Raw genomic sequence first — 15,104 nt, 5'->3', positions numbered from 1 at the left:
GAAAAAATAAGGTTAGAATGTGTTAAGATAATTATAGGATAGAAAACAGAGGAAGATGGAAAGGAATTGCTGAAACAATTGATAGAAGTGGAATACAAAAAAGGGAGGTGTGAGGAGGTCGGTGAAATAAGTGAATGAAAGATAAGATATTGAAATTGTTTGAGGTGTTTTAAACTGTTCTTGTTTGGTTTTGTTAGTTTAATGTGTTAGTGGTATGTAGTGTTTTTGTATTGTATTGCATTGTTCTTTTTTTGTTTTTGTTTTGTTTTGTAGTGTTTAAATTGTTGGAAAAGTAATAAATATTATTTTCCAAAAAAATAATAATAAATAGACAGAGCAATGACCTCGCTCAGTATAAGGCACCTTCCTGTATCCCCAATGTCAATCTCCCAACATCATCATGATGTCTGGTCCCTCCTTTTTCCTTTATGGTGTGACTTGAGTTCAAACCATGCTCAAAAAGGAAGAATAAAGCAGGCAGCGGCAGAGGAAGCTGCTCAGCTGCCTGGGGCTGGCTGTGGTTTTTGGGTTTTTTAGGAGTCTCCATTCCCCTCACAAAACTGTAGTTTCCACAGTGATTCAACAATCAACGCCTCTTCCCAGGGAACTTTGGGAACTGTAGTTCTGTGAGGGGAATCCGGGTCTCCTAATAACTCCTAGCACCCTGAATAAACTACAGATCCCATAATTCTTGGGGGAAGCTATGACTGTTTAAAGCGGTATCATAGTACTTTTAATGTATGGTGTGAATGTGGCCAGGATCAGTGTCATGTTGCAAGATGCAGTCCCCCAACACCCACCTGAACCCTGGAGGGACCCCATGATATTATCCCATCAGATGTCAAGGAAAGAAACAACTATCTGACTTTTAGAAGACATCTGAAGGCAGCCTTGTTTAGGGATTTTTTAAAATGTTTGATGGTTTATTGTGCTTTTAATTTTGTTGGGAACCATCCACAGTGGCTGGGGAAAACCAGACAGATACGCGGGGTATTATTATTATTATTATTATTATTATTATTATTATTATTATTATACTGCCCTATACCCAGGGGTCTCGAGTCAGTTCACAGAATAAACGATAGCTTCCAAAGTTCCTATTGGTGGGGGGACATGTTTCTAACAATCTCCTCGCTATACTTTTTTAAAAAAATTAATCACTATCATAGTCCACCCCCCTTTGTTTTCTAAATGGGGGAAGAACAGGGAATTTGTAGACATGCAATACTGCAGTCCGTTTCCAAGGCTGCTTTCAGCGAAGTGGCTTTAAACAGCTGAACGCTAGTCAGGCCGTCTTCTGGTGTGTGTGCATGTTTTAAAAAACTTTAGCCTAAGAAAATTTTAGGGGAGGAGTTTCCCCCCCAAAAGGTGGGAAAGCCTTTACCCTCAGGTTGCCTCCATAAGAGCCTCCCGCTGTGGCATTTGAAAGCCCAGCAGACAGGTCTGAATGTATAATACACCCTTGAAGTATTCATTCATAATCCTGCAGAGATTTTCAAAGCTGTAAAAAGAATGTAGGCCTTTATAACCTGCTGCAGGCAGAAGAAAAATTATATTAGGAGTTACTAAATAAATAGGGGGAAATAAGTTTGTGTTGGGGGTGGGGTGGGGGACAAGCGTGGTTCTCAAAAGGCCTGGCAGGGGGAGGGTGTTTTGTGGGAAGGCGACTTCTCATTTTCCTAAAATAATAATAATAATGAGTTCCCATATCCTCCAAAATTTCTCTGATGACAATAGAGACATCCTATTGCGGGTGGCGCTGTGGGTAAAAGCCTCAGCGCCTAGGGCTTGCCGATCGAAAGGTCGGCGGTTCGAATCCCTGCGGCGGGATGCGCTCCCGTTGTTCGGTCCCAGCGCCTGCCAACCTAGCAGTTTGAAAGCACTCTCGGGTGCAAGTAGATAAATAGGGACCGCTTACTAGCGGGAAGGTAAACGGCGTTTCCGTGTGCGGCTCTGGCTTGCCAGAGCAGCGACGTCACGCTGGCCACGTGACCCAGAAGTGTCTTCGGACAGCGCTGGCCCCCGGCCTCTTAAGTGAGATGGGCGCACAACCCTAGAGTCTGTCAAGACTGGCCTGTACGGGCAGGGGTACCTTTACCTTTACCTTTATTCTGTAACAACAACAACAACAAATTTATACCCCATCCACCTGACTGAGTTCCCTCAGCCACTGTGGGAGGCTTCTAACATATATTAAAACATAATAAAACATTAAACATTTTTAAAAAAAGAACTTCCCTATACTGGGCGGCCTTCAGATGTCTTCTAAAGGTTATATAGTTACTTATATAGTTACTTATAGTTCTTGGCTTGGGGGCAGGGGCAGGTCGCAAATGTAATAAACAAAAATCTGCCCTTATTCCCTTATGGGGGACACAAGAGCCCTTATAGAGTCCTTTGTAGGTTCTCCATCAGTCAGAGAAAATAACAGAGGACAACCAGAGAATATTGAGAAGCAAAGCAGCTAGTAAGCCTGATCTTTATTGAACTGTTACTCCCCTAACACGCAGGAGAGGAGGAGGACCCAGAACCAAGGTGTGCCTGCCCTTATATAGACATTTTAAATTCTCTGCCCTGGAGCTCAAGACCACCCTTCCATACATCATACTTACATCACAGAAGGGGTGTAGCTCAAGACCACCACCCCCAGATACATCATACCTACATCAGAGAAAGGGCAGTCTACAACAGAAATCTGAGTACGTTGTTTATCTCCTGTTGGGCAGGTTACCCGTTAATGGTCACTTGATTGGATTTCCTGGGGAGCCTGGCCAGTCTTTTGTAATAATAAATACTTTAGTTCCTGAGCCAGGTCTCAGGCTCACCCTATTCATACACAGACATAACCTTAAGACAGGATTTGTGAAGGAGAAGACAATGGGGAGGCTTTTCCATCTTCCTTCGACCTTGCAGAGAAATATATGAGGTCAATTTGGGAGGGACATTTTCTGTGAGGTTTCAGACATGAGGTTTATATATGCTATTATGAACATTTATTATCTATATATATAAGACCTTAATTTTTTTATTTCACATAACTCCATACCCACCAACATTTCTCCCATGAAAATAGGAACATGCTAAGGAAAAGTGGGACATTCTGGGGTCAAATCTGTAAATCCGGAACTGTACCTGGAAAATAGGGATGATCAGGCATCCCTGGAATGTGACAGTCAGAGACACACAAACACTGAAATAATAGAGATTCTCCTGGGAGTTTGGGACAGTTGGAGTAGTTAGAGGCCAGTGTGGTTAGGAACATGACTGGCAGCAGCCCCCCAGGATTTCAGGCAGGAGTATCTCAGCTCCACCGGGAGATGCCAGGGACTGAACCTGGGACCTGCCGCTTTGCAAGATGCTCTGTGCCACAGCTGAGAGTGTCAGGCTAGGACCTGAGAGACCAGGGCTAATCTCTGCTCAGCTATGAAACTCACTGGGTGTGACCTGTCAGTGCCTCTCAGCCTAACCTACCTTGAAGAGTTACTGTGGTGATTAAATGGCAAACAACTCTGTATGTGGTTTACAAAAATCTAATACTAATGTACGACATTTCAACACCTTCTAATTCATGAAATCTTAAATAATATATACAATGCCAAAATAACAGTGACAAGCGCAACTTAGTATCTCAAAGCCAAGCAGCCAAAATATTCCTGAAAAACGTCCACGAGAACAACTCTCTTTGTGTATACAGTGGTACCTCGGGTTAAGTACTTAATTCGTTCCGGAGGTCCGTTCTTAACCTGAAACTGCTCTTAACCTGAAGCACCACTTTAGCTAATGGGGCCTCCTGCTGCCGCTGCGCCTCCGGAGCCTGATTTCTGTTCTCATCCTGAAGCAAAGTTCTTAACCCGAGGTACTATTTCTGGGTTAGCGGAGTCTGTAACCTGAAGTGTATGTAACCTGAAGCGTATGTAACCCAAGGTACCACTGTACTTATACTGTTGCGATTCCCAACGGATCTCCAACAACGAGATACCCAGATTTCAATCTCTGTTTTGTGAATCTTTTTCTGGTCCAAAAAGGAACTATAGATACAGAGTTGTTTAGTTTGTGATTTATCTTTCTGTATCCCTTGGGCATGCTATTAGTAAAAAGGTAAAGGGACCCCTGACAGTTAAGTCCAGTCGCAGACGACTCTGGGGTTGCAGCACTCATCTTGTTTTACAGGCCGAGGGAGCCGGCGTTTGTCCGCAGACAGTTTTTCTGGGTCCTGTGGCCAGCAGGACTAAGCTGCTTCTGGCAAAACCAGAGCAGAGAACGGAAACGCTGTTTATCTTCCTGCCGGAACAGTACCTATTTATCTACTTGTACTTTGACGTGCTTTCGAACTGCTAGGTTGGCAGAAGCTGGGACCGAACAACGTGGGGATTCGAACCGCCGACCTTCTGACCGGCAACCCCTAGGCTCTGTGGTTTAGACCACAGCGCCACTCGAGTAAATGAACAGGGGAGAACCATGAATGCTACCGTGAGTTCTCTGGAGAGAAAGGAGGAATAGAAATAATAGAAATAGAAATAATAGAAATAGAAATATAGAAATAATAGAAATAGAAATAGAAATAGAAATAATAGAAATAGAAATAATAGAAATAATAGAAATAATATAGAGTTGGGCCTACAGAGTTAAAAACAGCAGCTCATCTTTGCCATCACATCCTGCATTTTCTCTCATTACATCCCAATTTGGCACATCTCCAGAGACTATGAAACCTGTTGAACTCACACCCCAGAGCTGATGGGCTGGAGATGATAACATTTGGCTCCACCAAAAAAGGCATTCAAAAGAGATGGCTTTGGAAAGCTTTGACACAACAAATGCTTTCTGGAAGAGCAGAAACACCAATGTCCTTAGGTGACCTCCCACACTTTAATTACTTGTGGTTTGCAATCCTTGGGCTGATAAGGATGCCTTCCCCATTGCTTGAGTGTGACTTAATACTCGGGCTAACCTCAATGAATCACTTTTCTGAGCACAAAAGTACTGTAGCTTTGCCAGTAGGGGAACTTACGCAGAACGTACCGCGTATCTCGGCAAAATAACGATCACATTAAAATGTGGGAGAGCTAGAAACTGTGGGTGAGGTTTTTAAAATAAAATAAAGTAATTGCTAAGCCTCCTGATGAGGAAAGGAAGAGACTTTGCGTAATTTGATGATCAAGAAAGGAAAGGGTAAACAGCCCGTCCCGGCAGCCTGCTGTGTAAGCACTTTAGTTCCACTGTGATGAATCAGGCCACTTTCTGCCCCCCCCGCCCCTCCACCAGTCTGAAGCAACCTTAATCTGGTGTGCCTTTTCAGAAGCAAGATCAACCCCCACAGTGCTGGTGGGAGAAGACTGACATATGAACGTAAGAACAGCCTGAGGGATCACATCAGTTGCCCATCCAGCCCAGCCATACTGTTCTCAAAGTGGCCAACGATGCCCATAATAGTAAAAAAATAATAATAAAATTTTATTTATATCCCGCCCTTCCTGTTTCAAAACCGGGCTCAGGGCGGCTAGCAACAAATTTAAAACACTAAATTATAAAAGCAGCATAAAATACAGTATAAAAACATGAATAGCAATGAAATTCAAAATTCAGAAATCAATTTAGGGGAAATAAGCATTAGATAATCCCCAGGGCTAGCTGGATGAATTGGTCCTACTTGGGCCAGTGAGGAGGCCAGGGGAGAATTAGCTGTGGGGTCTCAGAGTGGGTGATCTTCATAAAAGGGAAGGGGGAGCGAAGAAAAGGGAAAAAGAAGATCAGGCTGAACTCAAATTAAAGGCCCACCGGAAGGAGGTTAAATCCTGAAGGGCCCTAGTCTCATGGGACAGAGCATTCCACCAGGTCGGAGCCATCACTGAAAAGGCCCTGGCCCTGGTGGAGGATAGTCTGGCTTCCTCAGGACCCAGGACCGGAACGCTGCAACCTTTCTGCATAGGGGAGCTGAACATAGGCTGAACAGAACCAGTGGCTTCCTGCTCCATCGTATTAGCTAGAGTGCCGGTCTTTCCTTCCTGAACATTAACAGAAGTTTTCAAGGGAGACCTGAAACACCGTGTCGCAGTGGTCACAAAGGGTTGAAGATTTGTTACTATTTTTGCAGCATGAATTTTACCGTGGGGTCTCTGCCCATTCAGCATGAAAGGGGAGCCTTTTGATGAGGTGAGGTTACAGGGAACCAGGCAGAGGTCCTTCTTGGTGGTGGCGCCTGCCCTGTGGAACATCCTTCCATCAGATGTCAAGGAAACAAACAACTACAGTCATACCTCAGGTTACAGACGCTTCAGGTTGCGTTGTTTTGGGTTACGGACCTGCCGAAACCCGGAAGTACCGGAATGGGTTACTTCCGGATTTCAGGGCTCGCGCATGCACAGAAGCGCCGAATCGCAACCCGCGTGTGTGCAGACGTGCCACTGTGGGTTGCGAACGTGCATACTGCACGGATCCTGTTCACAATCCGAGCGTCCACTGTATCTGACTTTTAGAAGATATCTGAAGGCAACCATGTTTAGGGAAGTTTTTAATGTTTGATGTTTTACTGTGTTTTTAATATTCTGTTGGGAGCCGCCCAGAGTGGCTGGGGAAATCCAGCCAGATGGGCGGGGTATATTATTATTATTATTATTATTATTATTATTATTATTATTATTATTGCCACTGAGATGAAGCCTTCTCACCCTTTGTGCTGACTGGAGCCTGTCAGAGGTGAGCTGGCCACTGAGGATGTGCTCCCATACGGTGACCCTGGAGAAAGCGCATGAGAAAAACACTGAGGAGTTTAGGGACACTGAATACACAAGGTACTGCAGTTTCTAGAGAACGGTGTGCAAGTTCGGTTACGCGCAATGGAACTTCAAGGAAAACACAGCTTAAGGAATTCCAAAATGCACTCGAAATCATTTAGCCGTCTAAATGAGCAGAAAATAGTAGAGCTAGCTGAAAGGCAACACACGGAGATCTGCACCAAGCATTGCATTGCATCATTCATTCATTCATTCATTCATTCATTGGTAGTGGCGCCCGCCCTGTGGAACGCCCTCTCAGCAGATGTCAAACAGATAACTAGCTTTGCGGCTTTTAAAAGATATCTGAAGGCAGCCCTGTTCAGGGAAGTTTTTAGTGTGTGGTGTCGTATTGTGCTTTTACTATTGGGAGCTGCCCAGAGAGGTTGGGGCAACCCAGTCAGATGGGCAGCATATTAATAATATTAATAATAATAATAATAATAATAATAATAATAATAATAATTTGTACCCTGCCCATCAGGCTGGGTTTCCCCAGCCCCTCTGGGTGGCTTCCAACAAAGATTAAAAATACATTAAAATGTCACACATTAAAAGCTTTCCTGTACAGGGAAGCCTTCAGATGTCTTCTAAAAGTCTGGTAGTTGTTTATCTCTTTGACATCTGATGGGAGGGCGCTCCACAGGGCGGGCGCCACTACCGAGAAGGCCCTCTGCCTGGTTCCCTGTAGCTTTGCTTCTCGCAATGAGGGAACTGCCAGAAGGCCCTCGGCGCTGGACCTCAGCGTCCGGGCAGAACGATGGGGGTGGAGACACTCCTTCAGGTATATTGGTATATTATTATTATTCCCTACCTTTTCCCCTGACAGGGGATCAAGGCAGTTTACAGCTTAAAACATGGGGGAGGGGGAATCAGTTTTTTAAAAAATCAAACTTTAATAGAACTAAAACTATAAATAGATATAAAAGATCTATTAAAAACATAAAGATAAGTGCAATAAAAAACAGCAGGGCACCAGCCGTTTCATTAAAAGCAGATAGCTCCCAAAAGCCTGATGGAATAAGGAGGTCTTCAACTGCCCAGTGGAAGGACCACAAGGAGGAAGCTTCTCCAGGGAGGGAGTTCCAATGTCTGGGAACAGCCCCTGAGAAGGCTCACATTCCTACCAAGATTATTGTATAATCTTTGAAGGGGAGTGGCTTTGGGGGACGAAACTGTGAAGGGCTGTGACAACCATGAAGGGCCCCTGCATTTCTGAATTTACAGCTGTTCCATGCTCCATTCCAACCCCCACTCTTGTTTTTCACACACCCTTTCATTCCAACGGCATTTTGTGGCCGCAGAGCATGCTAAAACGTCATTCGGATAATCTGGATTCCCATCCAAGGTGAAGTACAAGAATGGGCTATGCTATGGGCTATGTATCATTCATAAAAAGAAAGGAAAGAAAGAAAGAAAGAAATCTCCCCGCAAGTAGAAAAGCAGCAGATAAGGCTTATTGTCTTGCCTTTGCCTGATTTTCTGCCCCAGCCCAACCCCACCTGCAGAGTTGTTTACTTTTTAAAAACAGGGTTCCTTCCCTTGGTAGGGGAAGAAAGAAGGGGGCATCATCAGGGCAGGATACTGTTCACTGCCCCCTTAACCTGCCGCCTGGGGCTCCTGCCCCCTCCCCTCAATCCAGGCCGGCATCAGAGAGAGATTTGGGAAGTGTCCAACTGTGCCTGCCGCATCTCACCGTTTGCCTGAGTCAGCAAGCACTTTGGCGCTGCCTGCGGATGTTAGCAGATTGCCGCTGCCTTTGCATCTCTCAGCGGCAGCACACCTCTGAGAGGAGGACAGCGGGAGGCTGGGCTGCTTGCAAGGGAACTGCGTGACAATCGGAGGGAGGAAATCCACTTTCTTTCCATCTCTGTGTCTTTGCCTTCATCCTTTCGCTTTCTGCTTCCTTCTGCTCCAGTTCTTCCCTTCTCAAATGCCTTTCCATAATCTGACTTCTGGCTCTTTATTTCCAGAATTAGCTTTTACTCTCCCCCCTCCAAAAAAAAAAACCAGGGAGGGGGATTGTATTTCATACTCCACTAATTGGCTTTTTCTCCCTCTGAATCTCACCCCCTGCTTTTGCCACCTCCTTCTTGAACCCCATCTTGGTAGTCTTTTTTTTAAGAAAAGGCACCTAATCCTGCTTTTCACACTTCGGTTCCACCATTCTCTCTGGTTTCCCTTTGACTTCCAGCCCAAATCTGCCCAATTGTTCCTTGCTGAGGGCCCGGGGGTTTTTCCTCACTACCAAAATTAAATTCTCTTAGGGCGTTTTGGAGGGTTCAACCCCCCTTTGAGCTGCCTGCCTGCTATTTATGCCATCATTGCTAAATCAAAAGGGAAAGGCATTTTCTAACGCAGTGAAGCATCCAGGCCTGTACAAATTTAACCATGTCAAGCCTCATGAGGTTGTGGAAGGTGCCCTTACCTCATGGGTAGGCAAGCTAAGGCCCAGGGGCCGGATCCAGCCCAATCGCCTTCTCAATCTGGCCCACGAACGGTCCGGGAACTGGTGTGTTATTACATGAGTAGAATGTGTCCTTTTATTTAAAATGCATCTCTGAGTTATTTGTGGGGCATAGGAATTCGTTCATTCCAACCCCCCCCCCCAAATATATATATATATATATATATATATATGCAGGTTTTGGTGTCCTCGGGTGTCTTCCCGTGTAAAAGTTGGGGTGTCTAGGCGACGTTTCGACGAGGTCTCACTCGTCATCTTCAGGCTGGTGCTTTCGGCTTCTTGTTACTGGAACAGAGCAGGATCTTAGTGTTTGAGTTCCATGGAACTCAAACACTAAGATCCTGCTCTGTTCCAGTAACAAGAAGCCGAAAGCACCAGCCTGAAGATGACGAGTGAGACCTCGTCGAAACGTCGCCTAGACACCCCAACTTTTACACGGGAAGACACCCGAGGACACCAAAACCTGCATTCCTGTACCCGTGAAAATCTACGAAAGCATATATATATATATATATATATATATATAGTCTGGCCCCTCACAAGCTCTGAGGGACAGTGGACCGGCCCCCTGCTGAAAAAGTTTGCTGACCCCTGCCTTAGCTGCATGCATGGAAGCAAATCCAGTTGCGATCAATGGGACTTTCCTCCCTGGGTAAAACTGATTAGGCTTTGCTGCTAGTTTACTCACTCCATTATATACTTGGGTTCAGTATAATTATGCTTCCTACAAGTACCTGCTTTCTTGCTCTTGTATTATGACAGCAGCAAAATCTTGTGCCTGTCTAGGCCACCTGTGCAAATCTGCCTCTGGCACACCTGGACCACTGCGACAGGTGAGGACAAGCAAACCGAAACATTTAACCGAAAAAAGGCTCAGCGGCCCCAGTGTAGGAAAAGCTCCTGACAACAACATCATGCCAAAGGATGATTCCTAAACACACTGAACTTTGGAAAACATACAGCTATATCTGCATACAAGGCTTTGGAGTCAAGAGAGAGAAACACTGGGGGGGGGGGGGGTTAAACACCTGCAATATAATGTTGGGAGGATAATATGGATTTTCGTAGTACTTCCCCATGTGGTGATTCACTGAATTGCAGTCTTCTCAGTGAAGGACCTTTAGGCCCTAGGCCAGGGGTCGGCAACCTAACGCCCATGGGCAACAAGCGGCCCATGGGGGTCGTTTAATTGGCCCATGGACCCCCGCCACCCACTTGGGGACCCCACCGCCTGTTTGGTCGGCGCACGTGCGCCGCACTAAACCGGCGTGGAGCAGAGTGGGGACCGCCTTCCACGACGCTGGCTGGCTTCCCATTGGCTGCAGAAAGCTCCTGCAGCCAATGGGAAGCTGTGCACGCCACCTCCATGCCAGAAGGAGCACCGGAAATAGCATTTGCACATGCGTGAGTGTGCGCGCACTCTGGCCCACCGCGGCATCTGTGGAACCATGAACCAGCCCAAGCCACAAAGACTTTGCAGACCCCTGCCCTAGGCTGATTCTACCTACCCAGGCTGGACAACGAGTCCTTCTATCTATCTATCTATCTATCTATCTATCTATCTATCTATCTATCATCTATTTATTTATTTATTTATATACATGTTCTTTGCCATGTTTATTAGAAAAAATTAAGCCACATGGGTTAGAAAGTTAAGCCCAGGAGAGAGAAACACTCCTCTTCAGGTTTTAGATGCACAGTTGAAGCTGTTGCATTTTGGCAAGCAACTTACTGGATGATATTCAAGGAGAGGCATGCAGTACTTTGGTGCATCCAATGAATACAGTGGTACCTCAGGTTACATACGCTTCAGGTTACAGACTCTGCTAACCGAGAAATAGTGCTTCAGGTTAAGAACTTTGCTTCAGGATGCGAACAGAAATCGTGCTTCGGCGGCACAGCAGCAGCAGGAGGCCCCATTAGCTAAAGTGGTGCTTCAGGTTAAGAACAGTTTCAGGTTAAGTACAGACCTCCGGAATGAATTAAGTACTTAACCCGAGGTACCACTCTACTGCCATGCACAAGTCACATTAACTTTTGAAATTAGCCAAGAGCTCATCTAGAACACCAATAACTTACCCCCCTGTATAAAGTACATTCAAGAGGCAGAACAGAATCTCAGATGGTACAACACTCCCAGACCAAGTCTCCCACCATCCTCACACCTTTATGTATGCCAGCAGAAACAACAACTTCTGCCCTGACAGATACAACACAGTTGAGACAAATGCATTACAGGAAGGCAAAGGCCAATATTTCCAAAACCTACTCCTTCAATATTTATAAGATCTCAAGCCATGATTGTCCTTAGCAATGGTATAATTATTGGTACCTAATTGCCAGCATTTGGTGCCCTGCTTTACCAAAGCAGCCACACCCACACCCACAAAAGAATGAACGCTACAATGCTCCTTATAGCTTCAAGTGTTTGACTGTCTTCCAAGCCTCCACAGCAGTCTGGTGGTGCACAAACCACTTAGGAAATGAAGTACGTCTCCGGTGTGATCTGATCAATTTTGTGGTCAGCTGGGTTTGCTGCTGCTTCGTAGTTACAGATGGTCACTTCATCTCGATGAGGTTCTGTCCATTCTCCCCTCAGGCCTGTGTAAAAGATCTCCGTTGTCTCAGCACAACTTGGAGATGTGGATGGACAGATGATAAACATTTGAGAAGCGAGCAATTTTTGTAGGATATTCCAGTTCTCCAGTAACATCACGATTCAGGCTGAACATGTGATCTGGTTCTCCGGCAGTATCACCAAAAGGCATGTGAGGAATGTTCTTTAAGAGTCTCATTTCTGATGAGTGTGTGTCATCATCCTCTCCCATCACAATTATCCCTTTTAGGTTCACATTGCCGGTAAAAGCAATACAGTGGTGCCTCGCAAGACGAAAAGAATCCGTTCCATGAGTCTTTTCGTCTTGCGGTTTTTTCGTCTTGCGAAGCAAGCCCATTAGCGGATTAGCGCTATTGACAGTTTAAGGGCTAAAAACGGCTTTTTAAGGCTTAAGGGATTAGCGGTTTTGCTGCTAAAAGGCTTTTAGCAGCTTAGCGCTTCAGAAAAAGGGGTTTTGGAGCAAAAAAAACCCTCAAAAATTTTCGACAATTTTCGTCTTGCAAAGCAAGCCCATAGGGAAATTTGTCTTGTGAAGCACCTCTGCAAACGGAAAACCCTTTCGTCTTGCGGGTTTTCCGTCTTGCGAGGCATTCGTCTTGCGGGGCACCACTGTATTAAACAAAAGTTCTTCATCATCATCGCTTTCTACAAACTTCTGGCGGTCCCCACGGTCCCAGGCATGGAAGATGAAAGCTCCACTGCCTTCCCTCTGCCATAGCTGTCAGCTTACAGATTTGAAAATAAGGAACCAGCAGCCTTGAAAATAAGGGATCAGCAGTCAAAATAAGGGATTTTCCAGGCACAGGTATGTTCAACTTCTGAGCCCCTCTGAGCCAAAGGCAGAAAGCCCAGCCAGCAGCCAAATGAAGCCTCATCAATAAGGCACAGTAGCGGGAGATGGTGCTGGGATAAGGGACTGTCCCGCCAAATAAGGGATGCTTGACAGCTATGCCCTCTGCTCGTTCAGGCACTCCAGGTGCTTGCGGTCGATGCGCAGGTAAAGGCCCCAGGCCTGCATAATGCGTCCTCCTAGAAGAAGAGGGCTTCCTGAGCCAACTGATCTTTGCTTGGGTGATTTAGTCTTCTTGAGCACCGATGTGTGCATATCCTTTGTATTCTCAATACTTTCTCTGTCCTCAGAGCACTCCTCTTCCTCCTCCCCCCTCAGCTGCTTTTGACAACTAACTGGTGGGAAAACAGGATGTAAATCCACAGAATAGGCTCACAAGGTGCACAGAGCACATGGGTGTTGCAAGAGAGAATCGGCAATACAAAACTGAACAATTTGAGGCGGGGAAGGTACCTGTGGCTAAGCATCCCATTAAGACCTTCCTTATTCTCTGGCGTTATCAGAGCCATGAAATTCAGATGAAAGGAAGTTAAAACACAGAGAGAGGTTGGTCCCGGAGTGGCCATCCCTCTATTTGATTTTTGGAACTGTGTTTGGTCTCCGTTGCAAAGCACGCTCCCCGCAAAATAAAAGTCAAATCTTTTCGCGTACAGTTTTGAAGCAGAAACTTTTGACGAGCGGGCTTTGATCCACAAATGCAATTAGCATTAGAATTAGAAACGGAATGGAGATTTGTCTAAAAGCATTAATTCAAATCCCATGCCTGGCCCCACCACTCCCAGCTACCCCCACACTGCTGCCCGTTATCGCGGCTGTAATTCTAACAGCGCCTGTAGCAGATTCAGAAATCAGAAGAAAGGTTTAGCGATAATAGGTCTCCAACTGGCACAAAAAGGTGGAGCCAGGGAACCCAGGGTCCTCTGATGGAGTTAATGTATACATTATATCCTCTCCCCAGATTTGTTTTCAAGGGCAGAATGAGTCATCTTCTAGTCTTTACAAACTCCCCAGTGTATCTGCATTCATGATGAGAGTAGCATAACTAGGTGTTGGGTGCTTGGGGTGGAACAGTGCTGTCATGGCAGAAATCCAGTGCCTCACATTAAGTCCACTTCCACATTGGGTCCAGAGTTTTAAGATACCTAATTGCGCCACTGGAGTCAATGGGGAAGCCTGCCTTGATTACCATTTGAGTTGGGGATAAAGGTGGATACCCAGGATCATTAAGTATTTTGGAAGTTATTTAAACTTTCAGTATGGGATAACAACACACGTATTCAAGGCAGTTGGCAAGAAGCTTATTCAGAGGCTTAGTAAGGGCAGCAGGTCAGGCAGCAGGTTGCAACTTCTCATTAGATTTTGCCTGCAACCAGTGCCAGCCAAGGGCATTTGATACTTGAAGCAGAAACCAAATTCTTTCCCTCCCCATAATCTTGAGCCAGCACCTTAAGAAGTCTTGCTCCATTGTGGAGACTCCATTGTGGAGACCCCAGTTCCCCCCATGAGCAGAGAAAAATTGGTCCATCTAGCCACCAGCTCATTGATTGGCAACAGCTCTCCAGGGTTTCAGACATGGAGTCTCTGCCAGCTCTGAATGGAGATTCAGCAGATTGAACCTGGGTTTTTTTCCTTCTTCATGCAAAGTAGGTGCTCTTACCACTGAGCTACAGTTGGAGGAGTGACAGCTTTCAGGCCAGAGGGCTGACCCTTTAAGTTATTTAAACACAACTCTTTAACTTATTTAAAATTATTAACGCATTGCAGGGGTTTGGACTAGAAATGTCCAACCAGTAGATCGTGATGTTCCAGTAGATCCCCGGCTGATCCTGGTAGATCGTGGGATGCTTATCAATCATGGGATTAAGTAAAGTTTACCGAAAGTTAAGAGATAAAAGCTGAAGAACTCTGGGCAATCCTACCCCCCAAAAAGCTCAAGAACTCTGGGCTCAAGAACTCTGGGCAATCCATCCACCCCACACACGCTCCTCCTCCCTCCAATGGGTAGATCACTGCCAGTTTTTTTTATACTGGGAGTAAATCACAGTCTCTTGCGAGCTGGGCGTGCCTGGATTAGATGACCCTTGTGGTCCCTTCCAACTCTACAATTCTGTGACTGTATTTATTTATTTTTACTTCATAAAATTTATTTACCGCCTCATTGTGAAAGAAACTCAACAATGTCAAAGCCATTCCCAGAATCTAGAGTTATCCACAAGGGAAAGGAGCCAGTGAGAAATAGTCTTGGAGCAGACGCTTAGAAAGGCTTGGTTTGCTTTCAAGCCACCAGAGCACGTTTCTCACTCAGAGCTGTCTGTGGTCCTGAAACTTGCCGTGGCATCCAATCCAAGCACAACCAGTGAGGTACTGAAGGAAGCATTGGGTTCCTCCGGCTCAGGG

At 45.6% G+C, this 15,104-nt stretch overlaps 1 pseudogene across 1 annotated transcript; it reads right to left on the bottom strand.

Annotated features, from left to right (window-relative positions):
- Nucleotides 1–11,541: 11,541 nt before the first annotated feature.
- Nucleotides 11,542–12,875, bottom strand: LOC310667144 (PITH domain-containing protein 1-like; annotated as a pseudogene). The gene is made up of 3 exons: nucleotides 12,810–12,875; nucleotides 12,468–12,566; nucleotides 11,542–12,107 (listed from the first exon to the last, which is right to left on the bottom strand). The product of its transcript is annotated as a PITH domain-containing protein 1-like (transcript).
- Nucleotides 12,876–15,104: the final 2,229 nt, after the last annotated feature.

The sequence above is a fragment of the Podarcis tiliguerta genome (assembly GCF_965153285.1).
Source record: "Podarcis tiliguerta genome assembly, chromosome: 16".
In the NCBI taxonomy this organism is placed as follows: Eukaryota; Metazoa; Chordata; class Lepidosauria; order Squamata; family Lacertidae; genus Podarcis; species Podarcis tiliguerta.
Note: the sequence above shows the minus strand (reverse complement) of the source record. Positions and strands in the feature narration are given on the sequence as shown.